This window comes from Peromyscus eremicus, chromosome 15, assembly GCF_949786415.1.
Source record: "Peromyscus eremicus chromosome 15, PerEre_H2_v1, whole genome shotgun sequence".
NCBI lineage: Eukaryota > Metazoa > Chordata > Mammalia > Rodentia > Cricetidae > Peromyscus > Peromyscus eremicus.
In genome coordinates, this window is record NC_081431.1 from 54,002,171 (window position 1) to 54,010,477 (window position 8,307).

Here is an 8,307-nt window from a genome sequence, read left to right on the forward strand (position 1 = left end):
TTTCATTAATAAACATTTTATTTGATGCAAACATAGTTAACTTTATGTTAAGCACACATTGTTGAAATTAATTTTGAACACTGTCTTAAAGAGTCAGGACAGTACACTTGCAGCCTGTTATGCCCAAGGTGGGAAATATAGACTAGAGAACTAGGTGAAATTATTTTCTTTGATTTTTAACTTTTATGGCTTATTTTCATTTATTGTATTTAGTTGACACATGGATAAAAATAAAATAGTAAGCCCAAATTACAACAAAGTAAACATCAGAATAAATTATGATGTAAAATTTCAGCAACCTTTTTTAGATTATAGGGTGACATTTATAGATTCTCTGTGAGTTTACATGTTCACTATGCAATGAGCAAATTTATTGAAGTATATGAGTATATTCTGAACTCTGACATTTTGTTCTTTGTATAGTTCAGGTTGCACAAGTTATCAGAAACAAAGGATCAATGGGAAAGAAGAACAAATATTTAGGAATGAGCTTTCTTTTCATCGTTAAAGGGAATACTTGAAGGAAGAATTTCGTAAAGCTACTCTTACTTAGCTCTACATCCAAAGCACATGTTAAACAAATTAGCATATAGAATACTTTCCAGAAAAAAAATTCCTTATGAAATTTTTTATTATGTACAAATAAACCCTATGTAAAAGATGTAAGTTTTACAAATGATAGACATACAAAAAAAACTCACTTATATTTATTCTCAGAACTTTGGATATTTTCTCAAACACTTTCATTTCCTGAATGCTAAACCAGGAAAAACAATGATTAAAGGGCAGGTATCAATTTAACTAACAGTGCACCCAGAATGCACCGCGACAAGTGAACTGCTTTGAGTGATCATGGAACATGTTGGTTTTGTCAGTCACTTGGATGTTTATGCCTCATCGAAATCTCATCCATAGTGCTGCTGGCAACCTGAATGGATTTTCCAACACATTTTCAGCCAGTGTGCTGAAATCTTGGTCCTGCAGGCTCTGCCTTCTTTCCTTGTTCTGTCACCTAGGGCAGTTTCATTTTGAAATATTTTGGAAGTTCGCCTGGTTTTGCAGACTTTTAACTATTTGTCTGGTATGTGAAACGCGGGAAGAGACCAAAGAGAGAAGGAACGTAGCTGAAATTAGACATCTGAAAAAAATAATACAAATTTGAAACAGGCATTTTTTTTTAGAAGAGGAAAAGAACACTAATTATGTGAGTGGGAAGTGGAAAAATCACGTGATGCAGGCTTGGAAGGTCTAACACACTTTCTTATGATGTACGACAGTCTTCTGTCTGGGCAACTGCACATTTATTGTTGGGCATAGATTAGAAGACTGAGGACATTTTAGACAGGTGCAGGCACCAAATTTTATAGCTTCTACCTCCCCAAATACCTAGATGAATCTAATTTCTGGCAAATTGATCCTAGGAACACAAACTCTTACCGACAATATCTGTGAACTTTGGTTGAATACCATTGTAATATTGACTTACATAGTAGGTAGGCTTTTGATACTTCGAATAGAGTAAAATTTCATAACACAGAAACCAAAGCACACAGCTCTTAAAGCCTGGTGATTTTCATTACCTAAAATGCCAATAGCTTTACTTAGCAGAATCCCAGTTGAATTTACTGTACGGTTTTCAGAGTGAAAGCCTCTTTTATTAGCCACATATAAGATCGTATCATTTTCTATTGCAGTATGCCTGCAGAGAACACTGTGGTGTGAGGCATCAGAAATGGGAAGTGCTGGGACAAAAACATGGCATTCTATCATTTTAGGCTTATAAGGAAATTCAAGAGATAATGCTGTTGTTATAAAAATATGAAGTTTTGAATAGAGTTTTGTTATTCCATTTTTCACTGTGTTCCTAGCACAGTAGCTTCACTAATAGGAAGATTATGAACTGTGAAGGAGATTCAATACCTTTTATACTTTATGGTCACTAGCCGTCAGGGGACAATAAGAACACTGGGGCTTAGTCTAGACTAAATAAATAATGTTGCATCTTCTTTGAAATTTTCATATCGAGAAGGTCTGTATTGGCCTGTGGGTGAATCTATTTTCTATTTCTAGTAATGAGAAGTCAATTCTGAAGACAAATGAAAAATCATAATAAAACAATAAACCTCTGGTGTACAATTCTTTGCTTTACAGACAATGTCAAAAAATTGGAACTTAGTCTCTTTAGATTTTGCTACTGATTTGTGTCTCTTTTGGTCATACCTATTTTGTCTTTGTAATATTTTTCAAATTAATATGGCTTCCCTTATTTTCAAAATAAAGTCCCAAATTAAAATATTCTTTTTACTGCCTGCTGGGAACATTCCCATTGTGTTTTCCTGGACTTCACAGCAAAAAGAGAAAGTTTAGAACTGTGCATGATGTTCAAGGAAGTCCCTGAATAGGATGTAAGCAGTAATATGATTGCCAGGGTTCATTTCCTTGTTAACTATGTTTCAAAATAAGTGTTTCTATCAGAAACTATCCCCCTGCTTGCTACATTTCTCTGTGAACAGTAATTAAAAAAAAGTAACCACTCCAAACATGTATCCCATTGGCAAGTTTCTGGTTTCTTGGATTGTTGATTTTTGCTTCTCTGTGTTACATTTTGTCTTGTGCTGAAATGACAAAAACAGGCAAGGATAAAGATCCAGGCATCAGCTGTGGCTAGAAAATTCTGGTGTCTGTTTCTGTGTCCCTTCAGGTCACTTGTTAGAAGCGTCAGGAATGTTTCTTTCCTTTGGACTTTTTCTGTTTACACCGTGCATGATCTCATAAATTACTCTGAAGAGTACCTGGATACCTTTTATGGTTATTTGAAAATAAAATTTGCTACAAATAAGACACTCTGGTCTCTGTTGCTTCATATCATGCATGAATGTATTAATTTTTTTCATACTTTCACATAGAAACAGAAAACGTTAACACTTGAGGACATTTAAGTTGTTGTTTATGGCAAATATATAAAAATGAAGAAATTCAAAGGTGAGATTGCCTTTATCATTTTCATTTTCTTCTCCTTTTCCAAAGGAGGAAAAATGATGATGAGCTGTTAGCATTGACTTTGACATTCAAGGCTTTTGAGAGCCTGTACCACTTAACATTAGATTTGTTACTCAGTAAACTTTAATTCTATAGAATAAATGCCCTTTATGAAGTCTGATTTTTGAAAAGCACAGAGGTATTTCAGGATTTCAAACAGTTGTTTGAATTCTGAAAGCAAGAATAGTTCCTTAAAAGAAAAACTGTGGGAAATTATTTTAAATGTAATATTCATAGCATTTTACCCAAGTGAACTGGAGACTGGAGACAATTTTTAAAGAGCTACAAAAATGTTATGAGGTAAATAATGAAACGATGACATTTATCTATACCAAAAATTGGGATAGCTCATTCTATAAAATATGATCACAAAGTTGCCTTATTTTTTGTATGCACATTTGCACACTTCAGTGATAAGAATATGTTTATACTTCCAGTGGTACTGATTTTTATTTATTATATTTATTATATTTTTTCTCTTAAATTCAACAGTATTATCCTGTTGTGTGCATGTGTACATGTTGACTATTTTATTCCTATCACCTATTAATTAACCAGCTGTTAATTAAATGCAAAACAAACAGGTAAATAATGGCAATTATTTGTTTCAGGTACAGTGACAAGCATACTTTTCATTAAGTAACACGTGCTTATGTTCTTCTTACACATTTGGTGACAGTAATTTTCTGCGTTCTGTGCAGGTTACCTCCTTCTTTCAGCTTGGTCATAACTTTTCTTTTAATTGGGATTTCTATTTTGAACTATTATATTCAACTAAGTTTGACCAATGTATGCATTCAATATTAATAACAAAAGGTATTTTTTATTGGAAGGGACGGTTTAATTGACTTAACCTATAAAAGAGGACAGTAGAGAAAAAAGTTCTTTCACAATGCCAAGAGAATATTTTGATTTAAAACTGGCATTATTAGTATATTAAGGTGTTTAGACATCAGTGAGTTCATTATTAAATACGAAACACAAATTTATTGACTTGTGCATGTATATAGACCCAGAAATATTCACTATGGCATGCTAAATATGCATGCTATGCAGGAGAGCCAGATCCAAAGGCTAGCCAAGAGACAGTCACACATACGCAACTTTAATATTAGAAATACCTAGCACACAATGGACTAGGAGGTGCTTGATATAAACACTGGTAGTTTTCTTTCTTTAGTATTTTCCAACCAAATTCTTACTAGAGACTTGACTTGTGTTTATGTATTTACTTTTTTTACTCAGATATGCATAAATTTATAGAATTATTCCGTGTATTGGAAGGAACCTTACTAGATTGGCTCAAATTCCTTCTCTTCCTCCCTTCCTCTCTCCCTCCTTCCTTCTTTCTTTTTTTATTATTATTAATTCTTTAAAAATTTATTTTACATACCAATCACAATTTCCCCTCCCTCTTCTCCTCCTCCCATTCCTTCCCCCTTCTCCTTTCTACTCCTTCCTTCTTTCTTTCCTTTGTTCCTTCCTTCCCTTCTTCCTTTCATCCTTCCTTTCTCTCTGAGGCATGGTCTCATATATTCTAGTGTGGCCTCAAAAGTGAAATGTAGCTAAGGAGTACCCTGATCATGAGATCCTCTTACCTTTGCTCTCAGAGTGCTGGAAATACAGGCTTGTGACCCAGTTGCAGGTTATGGTGGTTTGAAATAAAGTGGCCTGCAAAGGGAGTGGCATTATTAGGAGATGTGGTTTTGTTGGAGTAGGTGTGGCCTTGTCGGAGGCAGTGTGCCACTGTGGGGGTGGGCTTTGAGGTTTCCTGTGCTCAAGCTATGCCCAGTGTGGGACATAGTTCACTTCATGTTGCCTGCAGATCAAGATGTAGAACTCTCAGCTCCTTCTCAAGCACCATGTCTGTCTGCACACTACCATGTTCTGCCATGATGATAACGGACCAAACCTCTTACTCTGTAAGGCAGCAAATTAAATGTTTTCCTTTATAAGAGTTGCCTTGGTCATGATGTCTCTTCACAGCAATAGAAACTCTAACTAAGACATAGATATTACGTATGCAGAGCTGGAGACTGAACTCAGGGCCTGTACATGCTATGCAAGCACACACCAGTGTAGCTGAAGCTCGGTCCATTCTCTCATTTCCTGAAGGAGAAATTACAAAGATAGTTGTATATTGTTTCTAGCTTAGACACCATGGCTGTCTGTTTTGTTTTGTGTCAGGCATTGAACCTAGGATCTCAGGTATGCTAGGCAAGTGCTCTACCACTGAACCACAGGACCGACCTTTAGTCAGGGTCTTCTTTGGAGGAACATTCATGTCAGAAGTTTCTGTTCAGTTTCTGCCGATATAGTCTTCTTTCATTGCTGGTGAATTGTAGCAGCATGGCAAATGCTAGTACCTCTTCCTCATTGCTCTGAAGTGTTGCATTCTGTTTGGGAGGATTATGATCATTATGAAATGTAGGTGGCTATCATACCATAGAATTTTCTACAGCCTTTATCCAGCACGTCAATTATCACTATTTCCTCCTAAATTCTTTGGTCTGGCTTTTAGCTTCTATTCTATTGTGCTATAAAACCCACCTTCCTTAGAGTAAGTGATGGTTACTCACTTACAGCATTTTCCCTCTCTTTATTCACATTATCTCTTGTGCCAGTTTTTACTTCCCCATGACTTGCTTCTCTTGAGAACTTCTTTCCTGCAGGCCTTGCACCTGCTGCTTCCCCCTGCAGCTCTGCTGACTCAGATCCAGCCCACCAGTCAGGCCTAGGAGCATCCCTGGAAACCACATCCTTCCCTAAAGGTTCAACTTTCAGTAATGATTCCAAATATATTTCTTGGGACATTTCCATCTAATGTCTCTGCTATTGCTTGAAGGGTGAAACTCAACTCACGTTTTCCCTTCAGAAAATGTCCAGACTTTTTCATTCTGTTGATGGCATTTCTGAAGCTCCCTGTGATCATCCAAAGTAGGAGTAAGGAATTTACTCATAACTTTCTCCTCCTCCTTTTTCCTTTTAAAACTATTTCATGTCCTATTATCTCTACCCAATGTCTTTGGCCTAGGGCATATTCTACCTGTGTCTTGCCATTCCTCTTTGGAGGAAGCAAGTGAAGTCCTGAGTGATGTATACTGTTTGGCATCAACACAGCCATATGCCTTAGTCCCATGAGAGTGGCAAACCCTTTCCTGGGTGAGGCTCAGAGTGAGGCTCAAAGCTGCCCTTGGGTCTGAGTGTGAATGTTGTAGAAAATGATCACTATAGCTTTTCCCCTAGATGATTACAGCCTGAAGATGGCTCCCCTTCCGGGACTGCTCCTACCTAGATTAGCTAAACCTGCCTCCTTGCTCAGCTGTATGTGATAACCACATCTTCTTCCTTGTTCAACTGTATGGAACACGTTGAACTTCTGGGGTGCCATGGCTTCCCCATCAGAGAGCCTAGACCACCTGATCCCACCTTTTATGTGTGTCCATGTGTTTGTCATTTCTTCATCCCACCAGTGTTCAAGTTAGGTCGGTCCCTGGATCCATGAGGGACACAGTACCTGCCGCCATCTTACTCACCAGGGCTGAGCTTTCTCCAGCTGGTGGGAAGATATTCTCATTAGGAAGCTGTATGGTTTGTTCAGATGTTGCTCCACATCCTCACTTTCTGCTTCTCCATGACAGCACAACCAAGGCTAGAGATTTTTTAATAGGTTACATGTAAGGGATATTGAATACCTTCTTTTATGATGTAGTATTATGTAATGCCGGAGATGGTGAGCCTTGTCTTCAGGTATTGAAAAGAAACTTCACTTTCATTAAGCTGGAAAACCAGGAAAGCTTTCCAAATCTATGTATAATCAAAATAGCATAAGCCAAAAGACAATTAACAAAGAATTCATATCACAACCAAGGCAAATACACAGTGCAATAGAATACAGGGACTGCTTGAATCATAAAGTTAAACTTCAGGGAAGTTTTGGGTCACATATGGATCTCCTAGAAGTGTGCCCCAGGTTTTTAAGATGACTGCTGTGGAGAAGATAGAGAACAAGTAAAGTAAGACCAAGGTTGTTTCTGGTTCTATCCATCTGTGGCAGACTCTATGAAGAGAACTCGTGAGCTTTGGAGAGACAGATCTCGGTTCACAGTCTCCCTCTCTCACAGAGGTTCTGGTGCAAGCCTTCTTCTGCCCATCACACTCATATCAGGCTCTCTTCTGGCTCTCCCTTACCCTGCCAACATTTGTCATTTATTTATTTTTGATAGTAGTCATTCTGACTGAGTTGACAGTCTCACAATATAGTTTTAATTTGCATTTCCATGATAGCTAATGATACTGAGCATTTCCACATACTAATTAGCCATCTTGAGAAGTACCTATTCAAATTCTTTTCCAATTTTTAATTGGATTCATTTTCTAAGTTACTGAGTTTGTTAGATAGTCTGGATAAGAACTATTTTGTGTATGTGTGTGTGCGTGTGTGTGTGTGTGTGTGTGTGTGTGTGTGTTAACTTGACATAAATCATGTTTATCTGATAGGAGGGAACCTGATTTGAGGAACGCCTCCATTAGATTGGCCTGTATGCAATTCTGTGGGGCATTTGATTAATGATTGATGCAGAAAGGCCCAGCCCACTGCGGGTGATGCCCTCTGGAGAGGTGGTCCTGGGGTGTGTAAGCAAGCAAGCTGTGCTGGGAATGGTAGCACATGCCTTTAAACTCAGTACTCAGGAGGCAGAGGCTGGAGGATCTCTGTGAGTTTAAGGCCAGCATGGTCTGCATAGCTGGGCAAACAGGACTACATAGTGTGACCCTATTTCAAACACATACACACACACACACACACACACACACACACACACACACACACACACACACACCAAAAGCAAACTAAACAAGTCGGAAGACAGCATTTCTCTCCATGGTCTCTGCTTCAGTTCCGCCTCTGGTTTCCGGCCTTGAGTTCCTGTCCTATTTCTCACCATGACGGACTGTGATCTACACAGGTAAGCCAAACAATCCCTTTCGTCACCAAGTTGATTTTGGTCATGATGTTTATCATTGTAGTAGAAACCTAAACTGAGACGCAAACCCCCTGTCAGGAGAGCTGGTAAATACTTTCCCCATTTGGTAGGATGCCTGCTCACTGTGGACCATTTCCTTCATCAGGCAGCAGCTTTGTGGGGGTGGAATCACCCCATGAGGCAATTGTACTGTGCTCAGCATCTTCCTCAATTTCTTTCATCAGTGTGTACAACTTGGCATTCTGGAATTCCTTTACCTCCTTAGTTAAACCTGTTATTAGGT